The 20,968-nt window shown below is 37.9% G+C and overlaps 2 protein-coding genes across 4 annotated transcripts in view; one reads left to right on the top strand and one right to left on the bottom strand.

Annotated features, from left to right (window-relative positions):
- The window catches only part of CFAP92 (cilia and flagella associated protein 92 (putative)), a 100,262-nt gene that overhangs the window by 58,113 nt on the left and 21,181 nt on the right, over positions 1 to 20,968 (bottom strand). The gene's annotated exons all lie outside the window — the stretch shown is intronic.
- Positions 1 to 20,968, top strand: part of EFCC1 (EF-hand and coiled-coil domain containing 1) — a 55,708-nt gene that overhangs the window by 17,389 nt on the left and 17,351 nt on the right. The gene's annotated exons all lie outside the window — the stretch shown is intronic.

The raw sequence follows: 20,968 nt of genomic DNA, 5'->3' as shown, positions 1-20,968 counted from the left end.
GTAACTAAAATATTGATTTTTAAAACTCTTCACAAGTATTAAATAGAAAGATGACATCTCTACATGAGTCACCAAGCAAGTCCACACACATACTACAGCATAACAATGCAACAGAGTATGTGATTTTTAGGGGAAAACTATGTGGAAATATTCTCTTTGAACTTTTAATACACATAAAATGACAAAACATAGTTTGATTTTAAGGGTGTCTCTAACATCACCCTCCATCTGGAGGAATTCCAGGTTATTGCTCTACAAATCATGCATACCTCACACATCTGCAATTTAAGAGGGCGTAATCTCTAAGCTTAGCCTCGACTCACCCTTCAGACCATAGTTTTGGAAGAATCATTTAAATTCTTTCCTTTCCATCAGTTTCTCAAAAAAAAAAATATATATATATAATGACCGCAGTTATAGGCAGCTATTACCCACATTATTTAATGGTTCTAAAGTTTCCTTTATGTTGAAAAAGATGAACAGCAGATTTACAGATGCTGTTCAATTATTTGTGCAACTGAATGCGAGGTGGTTCCAAGTATATTTCTGAAGTAGTGTTGCTACCAAATATCACTGATACCTGGAGATTACCAGGATTAAAATGAACTACTGCTCTGATAAGAACTTCTGAGTTACAGTAATAAATATTAGCTATAATTTTGGAAAAATCTGTCCCCTTTATTTCAGTGTGTTAGCCAGACTCTGACTTTCAGCTTTAGTTGAAATTTTCCTGTTAACAATCTGTCTTGGGATGTCTTGCACAGTCCTCATAAGTACCTGTCTGTGGGACATAATGAATAGGATATAGGATTAGATAGCTGAAGAGTCCCACCAAAATCTATTATGACAAAACCCAGCAGAAGTCCCTGCCTCCAGGTCATGCTTTCACACTCCAGACTCGGCTTGACGGATGCCTATTGTCCAGTCTCAAATCGCTTAATTCATTTCCATTCAAATCGTAGAAGTTCCCCACTGAGCTGGAAACCAGCATACACTATTCAATGGAGTTGTCAGGTTTTGTGTAGGAGACAACCATACCAATATTGCAAAGCTCCTCTTTATCCGTTCATGCACACAGCAAAATTTAATCCGAAAATCTAGGCTTAGAGTTTCTGACATGCTGGCACAGCAAATATTTTCCTGCATGTAGCCAAATAATTGGAAAGGATCGTTTGTAGGAGCGTTGGCCCACTGATCATCATCATAGTCTAAGAGCTGAGGGCAAGCAGAGCATTTTCAAAATACTGTATCTTTATCAGAAATAGAATATGTGCTTGGAAAATAGGGAAATATGCTTATTTGGCCTTTGTGCTGTTTGCAGCTGTCCTATTAGCATGTTGGTATTGCTATGCTGACGTTTTCTCACTTATTCCTGGTTGCTTATTATGCACATACGTATGTGTTGGCAATGACTCTCTTCAGTAATTTAAAGGCCTTTGCAGTACCTTACACTCACCGTGCACATGCGAGTGTATCACCTGTACCTGCCCATAACTGCATGTCTGACTTGGTTTCTCGCATGCTGCCACAGACAGTCAAGGGGACAAAATGGTGATCTATAGGTCTGAAAGAGGGATTATTTCAGGACTATCTGGACTAGAAATGAGAAATAGAAGAAATACATTACAACTAATTGAAAAAGGAACAAAGAGGTTCTAAAATGCATTAATGGGGAATCCTCTCCCCCTTAAGAGCTCCTACAAGGATATAAGAACAGGCTGACTACACAAAAGGAAGAGGATCAGATAGCTGTCCCATAAAATGCAAAGCTGAATGAGATTACCTGACACAAATTATTAAATACATGGCACACCTTCAGACCACCTGATAATTCACTTCTGTCTTTAATATTCTTCAGTGAAGAACTAATTCCAAACTGAAACTAATAGCGCTGCTTAGGAAAACAATGAATTTAATTTTAAATAGTACTGCTCCAATACCATTAGGCTTCTGTTAAACATATACTGGGACCACTCAAACTGTACCATTGAACTTATGAAATCAATGAACTTATGAAATAAGTTCAGTGGTACAGCCATTGAAATAATTGCCATTGAAATAATTCACATCACCAGAATAGTAACTATTACATTGTACACAGATAAGAAAGAAACTTTGCATAATAGATCTTATTACTTTGTTCTGTACAAAGGTGGCCAAGGATATTTGCATATTTTGAAATCAGATTATAATGTTTGTTATTTCAGAGATCTGTTATTATAGAGGACACTGTATCTGTTAGACTAGAAGATATGAAAACACAGGCCATACAGCTCTATTTGGAGTGTGACAAAGTGATAATTAAATTAATACAAGAAATACCTCATCTAAGATCTGTTCCTGTCAGTGTACGCCTTGGGGAAGGCTGCGTGCCATGAATTCTGGAGAACTCCCAGCATGAATTTCAAAATACAGACATTTTTTAAAGTGAGTAATACTTTAGAAGAGTTCCAAGGATAATTCATCAATTTTGCAAATACTGAACTGCAGTTTTCCCCTTTGGGTAACTTAATTCTTAAAAATTAAAAATATGTCACAGAGATGCAAATCTATTATCCACAATTTAGGGTTCTTGTATGCTTAGAGAACTTTATCCCATTGTTATAGATGCTGTGCTGACAAATACATATAAATACATAACATCATACACTGCTTTCCTAAAATATTTTAATAGGTTTTATATCTAATGTTAAAATTGAGTTCTAGAGCAATTTTCAGATGGCCACAGACCCATAGGTAAAGAAAAAGCATTCAATTAAACTAACCTAAACTTGGATTCCAGTGTTGTTGCTCAGGAAATGAAGCCATGCACTAGATGAGACTGGATTGATGGCAGTTTGAGATCTGTATTGGCATTACACTCAAAGTTTCTGTTCTGTTTTTATACAGCTTGTAGAAGAATTAAGTCAAATATATCATCTCAAAATGATGTTACTCTGATTTCAGCATTTCTTACATAGGATTAGAGAATCTCTTAAAGAATATCAGGCATCATTTGGAGAGGTGCTAATCATCCTCAGAGCCTGCTGGTACTTGCAGTCCAGTGACTGCCAAGAGAACAGGCACCTCTCAGCTGCCTGTGGCAAATGCATTAGCCACACGAGGTGAGGCAATCCAAACACGTCCACAGAAGACACAGCCACTAGAGACAGGATGATCTTTATGCTTACTATTTACAGATTAAGAAAACAAACAAACAAAATCTTTAGGAGGTTTTTAAGGCATAGAAAGTGAGTATCTTTCAAGCTGGCCTCTCACGAATGCGTTAAGATTTGTGAGCTTATGTTTTTTTCTGTAATAATGTCACGAGATGACAGATCGGTAACAGGAAGAGCACCGAACAGGGCAGCACCATAGCTACAGCTCAAAATCCAATTTTCCTAATAGAAACTGACAAAACCTACCAACTAATCCCACCCTTGGGGGGGGGGGGGGGGGGGGGGGAAGAAGAAAAGAAACAACACTGTTCTGCAAGCAAGATACCAAGAGCTCAGATGCAGTCTTTAAAATTCAATTGGAGCTTGGAAACAGTAAATGGGATTTCTTCCTTAAGTCCTCTGTGAGACCTCTGGAGCCTTCCCACCCACTGTACATAAGCGCAGTTGGGTTTTATTGTGCCTCGAGCAGTGGAAGCAGTCTGTCTGCTCAGCATGAGTTGCTGTCACCTGTCTGCCCGCTGTTGTGAAGTACCATGAAGTTTAAGAACAATAAATTCTTGTTAGGCTTACATTTTATCCAGCTTTCTGTAACTTGTTATTGTATTAGACGGTGATGTAACATCATGACTACTACTTAAGTCAGGCTCCAGGAGGCTTAAATGGAGCCACTAATATCATTTTATGATAGGAAATTTGGATTCGATGTTATGAAGCTCCCAATTGGTGGGCTTATCTCTGTTTAAGAAGGTATGGAATTCAGATTACCATTTTTATTCAGTAGCAGCTGAAAATCTCAGTGCTAGCTGGGCCCTTAAATCAATTTTACAAACAACCTCTGCTTCGGGACACTTCCATAGTTCCATTCAGTTCCTCACACAACTATTTTTTGCTTCATAAACAAGCCATAGGAAACAGGCCAAGAGGAATATCACATCATTCTGGGCTTCTCTATGAACATCACACCATTTTTTCCTACACAAGCTTGTGTCTGCTTCACATGCATTATGGTGGGCAGAGCAACAAGGACACCTTGGGTGCCCAAATACTCTGAATGCACAAGTTTAGGGAGCAGTTCTGTCACGTTACAGGGGTGTCTCTGGTTTTAGAATTGTACAGTCCTCAGTCCTTCCACAACTTGTGCTACAATTTTTTGCATATAGCTCATATAAAATACAGGAAAATTATGTTTCTTTGAAGCGGCAGCCCTAGAAGAAAGGAGATAAAGCCTTACTTGATCTCTCAGGTTTTGAGCCAAAAGAGTACAACAGCAGAATTCAATTACAATTTTCTACACACCGAGACATCACTGATGCTAGCACGATTCAGTCATGTAAATCCTGTCCACACCAGTAGCACACATCCCTCAGACTGTGATTTGCTGGAACAGCCTCATTATTCCAGGAGCAACAGCATCATTGCAGGCTCTGTGCCAGTACTGACACCAAATACAGTTAGCTCCAGCAGTAAGAGACCCCAGATTTGCAGATCTGATGGAGTGGCTCCACTGAGTTGCCACGTCAGTACTGGAAGGGTAAGATGCACTGAACAATATTCCAGTTGTCTCCATCTAATAAACAGCACAACATGCACAAAGCAGACATGTTGAACAAGCAGCTCTTGTTTTACCAGCAGCTATCAGAGCCCTACATCTAAGTGTCATTAGCAACAGGAAAGTTGTAACAAAATCAAGTGGAATATTAATGCCAAATTGCACGTGACTAGCAAACAAAAACAACTATTTCCTAGATTCTTGCACAGTGTAGTTTGGAAAATACACTAATGGAAACACCTCCACAGATTCAAAGTGCCTGGACTTCATTAAAAGGCTGCATGCAAGAAACTCTTTGGAAACAACGGCAGGCATTGAAGTTCTGCCATAAGTGACGATGTTGCTAAAACCTCTGCTAACCAGTAACGATACACTCTGAAGTAACCTTTGATCCAGCATGACCTTTCTAAGAAAGGAAGTAAACGATGGTCTTAAGGAATCCCGGGAACTTGTATACATGCCTTCATGGCTTTCCTACTGCTCTGAACCCAGAAAGCCCAATTCTCATTATTCTGAGGAGTGTATTTAAATAACACTTTTTAAGACAGCTGCCAGGAATCTCACCTCAAGATATTTCCTGTCATCACCAGTACAAGCACCCAAAGGCTGCTTCAGGCAGTCATGCACGATGTGATTTTGAAGTCACCTGAGCTAGATCTGCATGTGATATATCCGTTCTGTCTGTTATTAATGATGTATTTCAGTTTTAACTACAGAACCGAGAATGAAGGGCTTCGCTTCTCGCTTTTAAACAAATGCTTCTGCTAGAAAATGAAATTTATGTACAAGTTTTTGGAGGGATGTTTTTCCCACCTCCCCCCTCCAGCCTAGACCTTTCATCTAATCTGGAGCCAATCACTTCTCAAACAAGCATTAATGGTGGCCCTTACATCTGAAACTAAGGTCATTTCTATTCCCAGTAGGATGTGGGCCTGCAAACAAGCTGTATTTATCCTAAATATCCCAGTTCTGGCCAGGATTAATGCAAATCAGTGAACCCTTGCTAATGCAAACCAGACTTCTGCATACTCGTGAGCTGCTGTTGTTAATCCTTCAAGGACATAAATGTACAGCTGGCTTAGTTTACTGCTAGCATCTTTTTCTTTAATGACCCTCCAGATATATGACATTTATGTACTCATGCCCTATTTCAAAGAATTTATAACCAAAAGTCCAGGCAGAGCATGTTAAATTCTGCCATTAGCTGTTATTGCCAGCCTAATCACCAGAGAGTATAAAAATTTGCTGGTAGAGGATTATTAGCATCTCTGTTACTGAACAACATGGTACACTACACAGCAACAAATCACCATATAATGAAAGACTGTTGCAAGTTCCTTCAAGAAATAAGTACAATCAAGATAATTTTAATAACTATAAGTCATATATATATATGAGGGTTTGGAGGGAGAGGAAGTGTCTACTTAAAAGATTCAGGATGACTGACACAAGTGTGGTACTTGGCACTGTATTGATTTTCCCCTATTTAGTTTTTTAAAGCATCTACAGAGAACAAAACCAAGAAAAATCTGCATTCACTGCAGAGATACACTACAGAAAAACAGTAGTAGATCTGAACACAAATGGTATCTTTAGGTTCTGTGTGAAGTGTACAGACAAACTCTGGTCTGTTCAATAGCTTTAACTCCAACGCATAAATAAAAACAGCAGGCTTTGTTGTGGCACTGAGCTGAGAGAAACATGAAAACACTGCAGCATATCAGGCCTGTTTCTGCTCTGATTTCAATGAGACTGTTTCAGATCTACAAAGCCTCTTTCACTCAGTCAAACAGAAACTTTAAGGAGTGTAATGCCATGCCTGAAATGCTTCATGAAGTTCTGGTATGTAGGTAGGACAGCTTTAATATTTAAAATAGCAGCATTGCCAGCTAAATGGCATGGATAAAAGGCTGGGGTTTGTGTCTGGTTTTTGTTTTGTTTTGGGGAGGTGTTAAATTCTTTTGGATTGTGAAAATTTTGAACTTTATGTCATATAGATCTTGAAACATGATGCTTTTAGTTACTAAAAATCTGTCAATAAAACTCAGGAACATATTCTGCTTTCATTTTTAGCCATTTGTGTGTTATTATTGTGTTAAATTAGCACTGAATATTTTATCCCTAATGTTCTCATATACAAACACCACACTGTGAAGGCCAAACCTAACTTTTAAGGTGGAGAGCTACAGAAAATCTTCCCTATCCCTTTTCAGTGCTTGCAGCAAATGTTAGAACAACTTCTCCGAGACATTTGAACTCTATGGGAGTTTGAGGATGGATCAGGAAGGAACTTTGATGTGAAATCTATAGATGATTTTCTTTATCAAATATTTCTACGTGTCAAAATTCATCCTAACCTGTCTTCCTTCTCATAATACAGCCACAAATCACAGGATACAAAATTATATTGTAGGATGTGAAAAAGCTGAGGGGAAAAAATTAGGTCTCATATTGGATGCAAGAGAGATGGATCAGCATTAGGAGTGTGGGATCCCTTCCAAGGCTAAGGCATATGAGAAATTTCCGAAAGAGTTGCCCAAGGCAATAAAGTAGAAAATATGGTATAAAAACCTGGCCCCAGAAGTTTAAATATTAGTCATCTACTAAGAACTGAAGTGAAAGGCTAACCATATTTTTTTTGTAAATACCAAGGATTTTTATTTTACTATAACCCTGTGATGTTAAATTTAATCATTGTTTTTACAGTAAGATAACACAAGTGGTATCACCTACGGTTTCAAACAACTGCATTTATTTTAAGTCTTCCTTCTAGTGCTGTGTTACAGTTGTCTGCTTCTAAAAACTCTTTCCTGTTTTTCATACAGATTTCCCTCTTTTCCTGTGTAAATCTATTGAGGAAACTCTATGAAAACAAAAGGAAGTATGTGCTTCCAAATACCTGTAAGACTGTCCAAATTAATCGTCTTTGCCCACTACGGGGCTCCTGTTGCAAGTAGGGGCTGACTGTGCTGCGAGTAGCACCACGTCCCACGGAGGTAATTGGCAGTCCAGTCTACGTGAACAGCCCCCGTCTAGCTGATGCAGCAGGGCACTGCAGGCAGGAGAATCCAATAAAAGGGAAAACCTTGCACTTAACTACTGTTGTCTTAAAAAAAAAAAAACAAGAAGCCAAAGCCTTTTGTTAAAATAATCTGGAGTAACATTGACTGGGAAAACATGAATCATGGTTACCCAACCTTCCTACAAAGAATTTTCCTAGCAACACATTCCATCTGGCCCCTCTCCTTCACCTCATTTATTAGCTCTCCTGCTTGAGAACTGCAGTGCTGCACTAAGGTCTGTGACGCCCACTTCCAACCAGACATTTTTCAATAGTAAGACAGTAGCACTGAGTCCTGCATGATTAGAGATCCTACCTAAATAATGCACCTTTTAAATACCCTAATGTTAGCAAGTTCTGTAATACCTTAAGTATGCAGCAGCTGAAATTGAATCACTGTCAGAATCATTTTTGCATCACTTCAATTATCTTTAATGTAGCTCTGATTTGCTTTAGACATCTATCTTTCCAGACTGCAGAGCTAGAAAATCCAAAACAAAAGTAGAAAATATATTTCAACCTAATTTAGTGTGTTTCTGGTTTCTGATAGTCTTCTAGGCTCCACAGAACCTGATGATATTTGTGACTTAAGCACTGCAGTTCTGGTGGATGTATGCGTATTGCAAAGAGAAGCAGAGCAGCAGGCACTGCGAAAGGATGGAAGGTGGATTTGTTTCAACTTTTCATACCCTTTTTAAATAATCTATACACAACTTCCAGCTCAGCTCTTATTTCGATCAAGTTTTCTATTTGTTCATTTATAATGTAGCTGAAAAAACAGGGAGGAAAAAATCAGTTATTTTAAGTTACTAATAAAATCTACCTGATCCTTTCTCCCCAGAAAGGAAGTCCTTTTATCACTTACATTATAAATAATTCTACTCAAGGGCTCCTGTCAGGATTTCATTGGGCTGTTGTCCTAATAAAAAGGGAACACGTCTCACCTGGGTAGCTCTGAAGGGTCTACATGCAATTTTAGAATATTATCACAATCGTATGATATCAGTGCTGGATAAGGTACAAGAACACTAGGTTTTGCTCTTGCTAATAAAAACATTATTAATCTAGTCTTTATCCCAGTAGGGTGTACTGATTTCAAACAGATTGGGTCATGATTTCCTTACACTGACACAATCTAAACACAAGTAACATCGTTTACATCATGTGGCACCAGTCCTGTGGTCTGAAAACAGTCACTTTTTATAAACCCACACACATGAGGAGAGTATCAGAAAACCAGCCTTAACAGTGTAATGACATTTCAAGAAGTGAGAAACCTTGAAGATCCAGCCAATAACCTATACATTTCAAGCAACACTGTCTGCTTCTAGGGACTCAACCAATGCTAATATGACCATGATCACATTTTCAGTCCCCATCTTTGCTGTCTTGTCACACACCCAAATTACACCTCTTAAGCATCTTTTAATGTATGCTTATTCCATAGCCTATTTGTTTAACCATTTTAGCTCACAGTACCGTGAAATTCCACATTTTGCCTACTGAAGTCATCCATAAAGCCTAGAATTTTGACATACACTCATATTAACCTATCTTACATATATGACATCTATTTTTTTTCTGAAAGAGACAAAAAAGTTCACCATACCTTTTTTCCTCCATTAAATATTTGTAGTAATTTATGTTGAATTTCTGATAAACTGATAGAAGAGAGCTTTTCCTGGAGGAGTACTAAGCATTGCCTATGCCCCATATGAATCCCAATACTATGTTATTAAACAGCTGAACAGTATGGAAACTAATGCCTTATAACCATATCACAGAAACTGCAGAACAGCTTGTAAAGCAAAAGCTTGAGGAATACTTGTCTAACTAATAACCTCAACCTGGTCAGGTCAATTGTTTGAAAATGGCAATAATGAAATTTTAGCAAAATGTTTACAGAAACATAACTAATTATGTAAGGATTGCAAATGATACCGTGAAATTAAACTGTAACTTTAGTTTGTTTTGTGTCAATGAGACTACATATTTGGTTGAAATTACACAACCGCTCAAGTGCTTGGCAGTTGTGGGAATAGGTATCATGTAAATATAAATTTAGATGACTTTCAAGTAAACTTGACAATAAATACAATACAAGCGTACTTGGCCTGAGGTTCCTCAGATGAAGAAATGCATCTATCAGTTGAGGTTATGCTGGGATAAGCAGAGATCCACCCATGGATAATGCAGCCAAGCCAGAGTGCTAAACATGCAAAGTCAGAAATCAGTTCTTACACAGAGGGAGCAGCTGTGTACGGTTATGTTGCATTTCTGTCATTGGTATTTCTGTTTCCTAATCACATTTCTTATACAGCTATATAACCAATAAAAGACTACATAGAAGCTGATATATTTGTTGTCAGAACGTGTCTAATAGTGCAGGAATAACAGGCAATCTTTTCAGATCTCTCTGAACTGGCAAATAACTTACAAACATTTAGGAAGGAAAGTAATTATTTGGAGATTACTGTAAAGGCAGTGTTATTTTTTGCAAATCACCTACCCAAACATGAAAGCTCAAAGGAAGCAATGAGCGTGCTGCTTTCAGGAAACTTAAAACTGTTTCAAAAAAAAAAAAGCATCAGAATAGCAGGCACAGAGCTCAAATACGAAGGAGCTTGGATAATTAAACAGTATCTAGTAAAGAAATAGCCCTCTCTAAAGATCTAAGGATGTTTTGAAAACATTAGTGGGATAGAAAACACAACGTGGTGAGGTAATTGTTATTCTTGTTTCCTGATACAGGATCTGAGAAACATGGAAGCTGTGACTTCCCCACGGTCACAGCAGAAAGTTGCTGGCACCAAAGCTTCATGCTCAGGTCTCAGGCCAGCTGCTCCCTTTGCTCTCCGGGCTCAGCATTCACCACAGGACAGCTCCTGTTTGTGGGGCACCTGCAGGGACCAAACGACTACACAGGACAGCATGTAATTTCCCCATGAGAGCTTAAGTATCTGAGATACAACACTGATGGTCGCTGCTCCTCCTGTTAATGTACATTAACATGATGTTTTCCTAAATGCTTATTAAGAATTAGTCAGCAATAACTTGCAGCCAGCTTAAGGCACATCTTCCTTTTCTGCCTCTCCAAACCCATGAGGCTGTAAGTCTACAAAGCTCTGAGATAAGAACCAAAGGAACTTACGTGCCAGTAAATACAGATCTTCAGAGTTTCTACCACTTTAGGTGGTACAGTCTTGCATGCATCAAACAGAAGTGAAAAACAATGTTTTATCAAATGTTTTAAGCTCTAAAAGCTGAACTCAGTAGGGTCTCCACCCTACTGATAAGGACTCCCTGACTCTTCTTAGGAAGAAGACTTTTCTTTATCTAGCAGACACTAAAAGGATCACAGGATATTTGATCTTTACTGACATACACTGTAGCACTTGGGAGATAAGAGAAGGATTCTTTGGGATTAAATAGTACATGTCTATGTGATGGAATATGTGAGGTCTTTTTTGTTGTTGTTATACAAGCAATGGCAGAAGATAATTATCTACAGCACACAGCTCTCCTGCTCTTGTTTATCTGCCTTATATCAAGTATCTTTCTTATATCTGTCAGTGTGTTAGAATTTTGTCATATTTTAGTTACTATTGTTGGTTGTAGGCTTTCAAGAACCTGTAAAATATGAGTCAGGACACCAAGAGAGAGAAAAAGAATTCTGAAAATTAAGGGTTGCAGATGAGGAAGGAAGAACAGACTTAGCAGAACACATCCACAACTCATCTACGTGCAGTTATGTAACTGCCTTTTGTTTTTACATGCCTCCGCTGCTTTTTGTTATGGGCTGGACTGAAAGGAGATATCAGAAGAGTCCAGCAAGAGGTTTTACCAAGGGGACTGTCTGTCTGACTAGAAGCAAAGAGGACTGTAAATCTTGCATGAGAACTTGTTCTCAGACAGGCTTCAGCCTCATTTCAAACCAATACCTCCTGGTTACAAAGAAGTAAGTTTACTTGCACTGCTTCTCTGAAATGGAGTTGTAACATACTGCCAGGAAAGCATCTTCAGCAAACTCTAGGCAGAATAATCTATGTCCTATGAACCTAGCTGAGAGTATGGTTGAAGGATGTTGACCTGAGGAAGGGCAACCCATAAGATGCAATATCTATTAAAGGATGAAGCCTGGCTCAGATTCAAGTGCTGAAGTGACAGCCAGCAGGATGGATCCACACCCATGGGCAATACCATCCAGCCCTCTTTTCTGCATGAGGACCAACTGCAGAAGTCTTCTTAATGCACTTGCACATAGCCTGGTGCTCCTAAGTCCTAATGTACCCTCTCTACTGAGTCTTGTAGGTTTGGGGAGTAATTCTAACACTGCCAGCATAACACAAACTACAGTTATACTAAATTAATTGCTCCAGTACAAAAGGAAAGGAAACTCAGAGCTGCATGCAAGATAAGAAAAATGGAGTAATGGATCTATGACCTCCATTTCCACGCCTAGTTGGAAAGCTGAATCCAGGTTTTCACTCAGATTTCCAAGTTTTGGGGAGGCTTTAGCAAATAGCTATTGTTGTAATGGTTCAATCAAGAACAAGTGATACTTGAGTTTTTCCAGCTTTAATTAAACTTGTGTTGTGTGCATCCAAGCTCCTGAAATTCAGATATTTACACTGTCTCGCTAGCAGGGTGTGGCAATAGAGATCTTTATTCCAGTGGATCAACATCTGGAAATCATTTCCTTTATTTTGTCACAAAAGAATTCCTTAAGGGGGCAGCAGTATCTGAATGACATAATTCCAAAGTGATGAATGCTTCTCCTGGATAATTCAGTAACGATTAACCATAAAATACCTCACGCAGAACAAGAAAGCCATATTCATCTTTATATATATATACTCAGAAATACCACCACATGATATAATTCCTTGCTAGGTATAGAATTTATAAGAGCACCATAATTACCTCATCTGTTTAGCCTAATTATCAAATATATCTTCCATTCAGCAGCCCAAATGACTAACAGTTTATTAAGATTGTTAAGATTCAAAGTCAAACAAGGTTAAGGAAATATCAAACAGTGAGACTCGGCTCTCAGGCTGCATTTCAGAGCTGAAAGGAATGTATTCTGCAAGTCACAAGAAGAAATCTGTCCGTGCAGTTTTAACTCAGCTTCCTTATTCATTTATTTGTAATAAATATAAGAATGTGTGAGTATCCATGCATAAAAACATCCATTTTGTGCTTTGGTGGGTCTTGCTTAATGCTTAATTCATCTTTACTATGAAAGTGGCCTGAAATGCTACCCTGAAAACAAATGACTAGTTCCTCATCACAGTATAAGATAATAGACAAATATTACCATAGAAGTCTTCAGGTAATTTTAGGTGCTCACTCTGACATATAAATGTTCACAGTACCCACTACTTTAGAGCAAAACACATGAATTATAGCTTCAGTGATTCCGTGTTTCAAATACAGTTTGCATACCCCATAGTCTTAAATTTCACTGACAAAAAAATCAGGATCCAATTATTATCTGTGCATACTAACACAGTAATTACGTGTAAAAAGCCTAAAGTAATTTGCCTAGTATTACACAGGGTCTCCAGCAGAGGCAGGAATAGAATCAGCTTCAAAGGAGCATTAATTGCTGTAACAATGGCACTAACCATTCTGTTCCTGCCTGTCTCACCTGACTTGCTACTTACACCTCTGCAATAGGAGAGAAAGTAACCTCCTGTCAGAAGTTTCCTTCTTTTCACAGTTGTTGTCCATCCATAGAAGTCATTTATCCCCTGCCTTGAATGAGCCAAGGGTCACGTAGGAAAAGCAGACACTGATTTTATAAATAATCATAACGTAATGGATGTGCTCCTGGGGTTAAGGCAACCTTCTGACATCTTGTAAACCAAGAGCTTTCCAAGAGAAAAAAAAAAAAAAAAAAGAAAAAAAAAACACAAGCAAAATAACAGATCTGCTTAAAACATAAGACTGTGTCAGATAGCACCACCATGGGCTACCTGACATCTGTGTTTTCCACCACCAGGGTCAGATTCTCCACATTCTCTGCATAGATTTCTTCTCTAGGATAACCGAACAGCTGACAGCACAGTAAATTACCATCCTCCAGGTGGACCTGCAGTCAGGGAGGAGAAGCTAAATTGTGGATGCTTATCCGAAACATTTACTGATAGGAGAGTAGTGGCGAGACTTCAAGAACTTGAATACCATACCAAACTTTATCAGGGAGCATGCCTGACCCTTAAGCACCTTTTTCTACACATATCATTTTCTGTGCCTTTCTATCTCTACCTATCTCCTTCATGGAGAAGTAGCTGTTGTAATTTCACTTTTATATTATCTTCACCTTAATCACTGTGCCTGTTCAAGGAGTAATTCAACTGCATATATCTTTCAGCAGTAAAACCTGATTGAAAGGTCTCTCCCCAGCCTGCTCACTCCTGTCACAGCCCTGCATTTTTGCACCTCCTGAAAGACACAGCTCTTAGGATGTTGATCCAAATTTTAAACTTGTCTCCAAAAGTCAGAGGAAGGAGATACTTTAATACACCTTATTTCAGGAATCCAGTTTATAGCAGCACAAGCACTTGCACAACTCATGAACATTATGATAAGGAATGAGAATATGGAGAATGGGAGCAAGGTGTTAGGGGTACAAGACTGAAAGAAAGGGAGATGATTTTTTTTTCTGAATTTATCTTGGGCTACTCCATCAGGCCTATGCAGCTTCTATGGTCTTCCCTGCATCAAAGCCACCACCCCCTGTGCCAGCAGCTTTAGCAGAGAGAGCAGCAGGAGTGCAAAAGGGACAATCTTCCTGATCTCATTCTTGGCAGATAATGACATCTTGCTTAAGGTAAACTAAAGTAAACACAAATGTTGGCAAAGTTTATATATTTCTTCGTGGCTATGGGCTGGAACACTTTCAGTACTTTAGAGTTCTTAAGAACAGTCACTGCTCCAGACAAGGGAGGTATGAGGCCTTTTAGGAATGTCTTTAATTCTGTTGTTCTTGCTTACCTGAAACCTGAAAGATCAGCATAAGAAATGTTTGGATTGGGAGAAATTCAACTCAAATGGCATAGGACAACAATATGCAACTGAAGAACTTGGCATCTGGATCTTTGAGAACCCAAAGTGTCAGGAAACACCCACGTACCACCCAGAAAATCTAGTTTTCTAATGTGATCTCAGATTGTAAGTAGTGGAATAGCAAGAGAACAACTGACAAATGAACAATAAAAGACCTGTACTAAGAGCAGCTGATTTCCAAAAAACAGCTTCCCTCAAACAGTCTGAGCTTACACAAGTTGCTCTTTGGAATGGGACAGTACAGACAACAAAAGATATGTTTCTTTTCAATAATTCCATTATGTCTGCACAAAAGTTTGATTTGTCTCAAAAATGCTTGAAATCATCACAGAAAGAGCTGCATGACAGCAAGGAATAACTCTGTTACCCTCTGCTAGTGGCAGATTTGCCTGGTTATATGCACTGTGCAGAAGATGGAAACATTCAGTGGTAAAACACATTGCCATCAGTGAGATGATTTTTCCTAGAGGACAGTGATTTTGGCAAGAAATTTAAAGTCATCAGCTGATAACAGGAAACCTCTCCAAACTGTAGCCAGCATTACAGAGGCTCTTAAGTTACAATTTTGTTCTTATTTCAGCACAAATCAGGGATATTTAGTTATCTTTATTATTTATAACAAATTCATACTTGTAAAGTTTTATGTTTAATGCCTTACAGACCAAGCATTTTAAAACCTAAACTGTTCATAGAAAGTTCTTTCAATATGATTTCTGTTGAAGAGAGATCCACAGCTTAAAGTGCCAACCAAAAACAGATGTATTCAGTAAGCCTACAGACACTTCAATACACTGTGAAAACAGATTTAACCCACATGATGTATGAGAAGTCATAAATAAATCAAAATATGCATACCCCATAAGCTCTGCAGTTCCCTGTCGGTGATGAGCCAGAATTGAAACCATTCCAGGTTCCCTAACTCTGTACTATTTTTACCCAAACTGTCAAAGATAAAACCACACCTGATTTTAGATGAAAAGACCAGTCATCCACTTTAAAAATGAAGTATAGCTTAGCTTGGCTAACTATACTTTAGGCCATGTACATACCTTGTTGACACAGTTGCCTGATCTGCTCTAAATAAGCCTGTAAAAGGGACTAGTTAAAGACCTATAAACATGAAGCTAAATAATTCCTCAGAGTTATTTTATGATTAGTCAGGAATTATAGAAGTTAAAGACTTGTTCATCCCCAGAAGCAGGTGGTTTTTGCTGCAGTTTGAAGTTTCCATAACAATAACAGGAGTACCAATTAAAAGCCAATTAGTCACGGACGTTACGTTAAGGTCCAGTACTTTCCAACTCTCCACTCTTGATTTTCCCTCTCTGGAGCTGCCCATTATTCTCAGCACAAAGGCTTGAAAATGCATGTGGGCTGCTGGCCTGTCACCACGGAAACGTCGCCACACTGCACCGCGCACAGATGCTTCCCAGGCATCTTCCGAACTACTTCCCCTCTGATCTTTGCCCTAAGCAAACGTGCTGTTTATTCACTCCTCTCATTTATGAAGACTCATTATATGTTGTATGAATACTAATGAGAAAAGAATTAAATCTATGGTTAAGAATGAGTGGAGATTCCCCTTCTAAGAACCTCCCGTGACAGTGAAGGCATGACAGTTGGCATGTTTCATTATGCTTGTCTTTAAATCCTGAAGTTTCTGCCAGTTCAAAATTAGGAGTCTGGATTGGGCACTAAATTTTGCTGAACAATAAAAAGCTCCCAGATAGGAAAAAATGACCTAGTGGTTAAAGGACTTGATGAGAAATCAGGAGATCAGGGTGTTTCAGTGTTCCACCACCAAAAAGCATCACTATGCCTCCATTCATGCCTCCACCACCTCACTTTGGGATGATGAATTGCTGGGTACTCCAGCAATGAGAACTGAGAAGCATGAAGCAACCTTCTGTTCTGGTTGGTTTCCATCTGCTTTTAAGTCAAAACCAAAATTGTTAGAATCCAGCCAGAGAAATTTACTGTCTTCTTGAAACATTCTCCAAAGTTAATGTGGGATCCTATGTCCATGCAAAATTGTTTATATATATACATGTATGTATGTATATATAGACACACACACAACCTTTATTCCAATAGACAGCAAAGATTCACTACTATTGTCCATTTACTCAGCTAACTCTTCTGTGCCCAGTCTCAGATGAGAACCTTCTTTGATCCAGCTCATATTCAGTTTCTACTTATAAATGAACGGCATGCTTCCCCTTTATGTGAGCAGTAACAGCAACTCCTCCTCCAAAGCATACCAAAACTACAAATTTCCAGTGTATTTATTTCCAACAGATCCTTGACATTAAGTATTGTAGCTCTGCAAACAAAGTCTCTTTGGTGTTGGGTGAGTGTATTTGCTTGCTTTTAAAAACATCCATATTTACTCATCTTGCTGCTTGCATTTTTCCTTCATTTTTATCTGGCACAGAAGAGCTCTGGAATTCCAGCTTGTCTGGCCATATGTTCCTTCATGTATGTTTAAAATATGTCCCATTTTCAGATACCTTGAAATAATTGTACTTCCTATGTTTGGTTCTAGAAATCAAGGTTTAATTTGTGCCCTTTAGTGCATAACGAATTATAATTTCACTGTATTCCTGTTGGAGAAACCAAGGCACAATGTGATTTGATGCAAATGGCAGAGCCTGTGCCAGCACTAAGATCTTAGTTCTGGAGCACCTGGGTCTGAAAACTCTTGCTCAAAATTCCTCCCCCCCACCCCCAGTTTCCCAGATGAATATCTCTAGAGAGGAATGGAGGAATGATATGGCTGTCTTTAATCATATATTGAGTGGGAAGACCTAACAAAACACACCATCTGAATGACCCCCTTAATTTCCCCACAATCAAAGAGTGCTGATGACTTCCTCTCAGGAAAATTACTATAGAATGAATAATCACAGTTTGTGCTTTGGACCTGATCAACTAATTTTAAGTTCTCTTATAAGACCTACAGAGAGGTAAAAGCACTCTTTAGGCCTGTTCTGAATCTTGTCCAAGTGGATACAGTCTATTATTTTAAGTCCTGCCAGAGTGCACTGAATTTTATGGGAAGGACTTAAAATTTTATTTTATTTTTTTAAACTGAGCTTCTCAATCTTATTTGGACTGCAAGAAACAGGTTGCCAGGTGTAAGACATTAATACCACCATCAACAGATCAAATTAAACATTACAGCACTAACCCACTGTTAATAGAGAAGATTTTAATGATACTTGAATATTCTCAGTCTTTTTATGGGTTGAAACCTTAACCAACTTTGAAACTACAGTTAGAATTCAATGAAATCTCAGTATTGCTATAATATGCAACCTAACTCTAGAAATCTCTAAAATCCACGCAGGTGTAACTTACGCCATTGCTCAAGTTTAAAAGAACAATCCACCAAATACTGGATAGACATCAGAAACTGTAAACAAATCCTACTGAGTATAAGGACCCAAATTAGTTTTCTTTAAAAATGAAGAAAAGTACCGCATTTCAGAAAAATAAGATGTGATATCCTTGTTAAAGGAAATACTCCATTCCACAGTACTGTCCAGAACACTGAAGCACAGCAAAACTCTGCAGAGATCTCAGGAGCTTCCGTTTTGAATGCCCAAGCTTGCTGTGTAAGGTAGCTTTGGAGGCCACCATATGATTCCGCCAGAACTAATGCAAGCTAAATGAAGCCAGGCTTAATGCCAGAGCTGCTGTTTCCTTTGACTGAACAGGAAATCCAACTGTTGCTAAGTAATGGCACAAACTGTAAACAAAATACATCATTAATTTTCATGCAGTCAGTGCTACCTGAGGCAGTAAAGAGCAGTGATGATTCCTATGCAAGGTTTGCCTCACTTTGTGTCCCTACAGATTTTTGAAACACTGACATTTAAAAAAATAAATCATGATCGATCATATTCACTTAGTGCACATATACTTTCAGAAACACCAAGGAAACTAATATTGGTGTGGTTCTTCAGGAACTGAGAGCAGCTGTGTTAGATTAAACAAAAGCTCTTAGCAGTACTTATCTCGAACTTGGCACCAGCTCTTCTATTACTACATCTAAAGTCCCCTTTCTAGCAGTAGTTGAATTTACTGGCAGGAAGCATTTAGAAGATTTGTACAAAATGGTATTATGCAACTTGTTTCAGTAGAATCAATTTCCCAAGTGTTTTAACTCTCATTTTATGTTGATGAATATTTACTGTGTTAAGTGCAACAAATACTCATCAAACCAAAACTAATCTTAGGAAGAGTTCAGAAGGAGATTAATTTACTGTAAAGCCCCTGAAATTGGTTTGCTTTCTTCTGCATGTAGATTCTTTGTGAACTATATGATGGCTCCTACAGGGAAAACAATATAATCATGCTATTATACGGTCTAAGTGGGAAAATATCCTGATGTAACTACTGAAAGTAAACAAGAAAGCAAAGGAAAAACACTCTGTATGAAGTACACTAGTACTTCACATACAGCATATATGTGAAAAGTACAAGATCTTGTAATGGACTGAATCCTGTTCATTTAGCTCCATACTTGAGAGGTTGCTTATTCCTAGCTCTGAAAATAGGTGATATAAATTTTACATATGGGGACTGATACTCCAATTTTCCATTTATCCAATGTGAGGGTTTTTTTTTTAATTACAAGTGTCTGATTTTATAAAACCTTCATAGCTCTAATTTCCCTAACATTTTATGGAATAAAGTTACATATATACAGTGAAAAAATTAATGCTAAAAATTAATTCACTGTTATACTTAATGAAACTGAGATACAATTTTTTTTTTTTTTTTTACTGTTTTATATGTAAAAATAATTTCCTTTGTCTCCTATATTGCAAACTATTTTGTCTAAAATACCAATGCTGTCTTCCAGTATATTTATAAGAAAGCACAGGTAGGAAAGCCAAACTGAACCAAACCAAATGTCCTGCAATGAGAAGAGAGAAATTCACATGTACTTCACATTATGGTCATCTCACATTCCATTTCCATTCTTTCCAAAACAGGATATTTTATTTTATTTTTTTTAGAAAATAAATTGAATCTATGTGAGTACACTTGTTAAACTTTGCTTCATGTACAGCAAAATTCTCCATTTTACTACACAGAATGTTCTTTAACTCTTAGATGCCTGGGTCATCTTCTTGATTGGATAAAAACATTTAAAACTCAACTACATGAAAATACACTCTAGATTATTCCTCCAATACATGTTACTTCAAATTTCATCACAAGTACTGCCCCAATGCTCTCCATTTAGGTACCTATCAATTCCTCAGTCTGAACAATCATTGTCCTTCACATTGAATTAAATTACTTTTTTAAAAAATACTTTTGATGGACAAGTTTAAGGACTTGAATTCATCAGATATTTTTTTTTAATCCAAAAATAATTCTACTCATCTCTAATGTAGCTGATATCAAAGTATTTTGCAATCTTTCTTTTTTAATCTGAGTACCACATCTTGAAAATTGTTTCCTTTAAGAAATGGAGAATACTATATTCCTCTCAAGAAAAAAAAAAATACGCAATTTCAAATGAGATCGTTAGTAATTCAGAAGCACAGTGCTCACTGGTTTGCAGGTGCAAGACTCCATTCACATATCATTCTTTTTGACTTTCCAGTAAAAACAGCACTTGGGAAACTTAGACCTAAACCACCTAAAAGACATCTCCCTGATGTCTTTTGTTATAAATAACTGAGCAGAGAATTCAAAGACAGAAGTACTGAATACTAATCTTTGTTTTTGAATTAACTACATAATCTTGGTAAAAGGTCTTGATTTGGTCTTGAAAACAAAGTAATTCTGAAACCTTGGTCTCACTGAAATAAACAGAGCCAAGTTTCCTATACCTCTCTGTGAACACAGACCATAGGCTTTGTATTTTTACATCTGTAAAATAAGAGGTGTACTTAAATGCCTCATAAGGGCAGTATGAAAACCAGTAAGTCAATATGTATGTGGCGTTTGAAGCTGTGAAACACAACACTGCTGGCTATTAGGGCCGTCCTCTTCTTGCATCCTAGAACATGACAAACCATGTAAAGGGGCCACAAAAAGTCTTTAATACTGTTCTTTAGACTAAACTGAAGCTTGGTTCAATGCTGAACCAGGCAAGTAGCCTGA

Source organism: Aythya ferina, assembly GCF_964211825.1.
Source record: "Aythya ferina genome assembly, chromosome: 10".
Lineage (NCBI taxonomy): Eukaryota > Metazoa > Chordata > Aves > Anseriformes > Anatidae > Aythya > Aythya ferina.
This window is presented reverse-complemented; position numbering and strand designations above follow the sequence as displayed.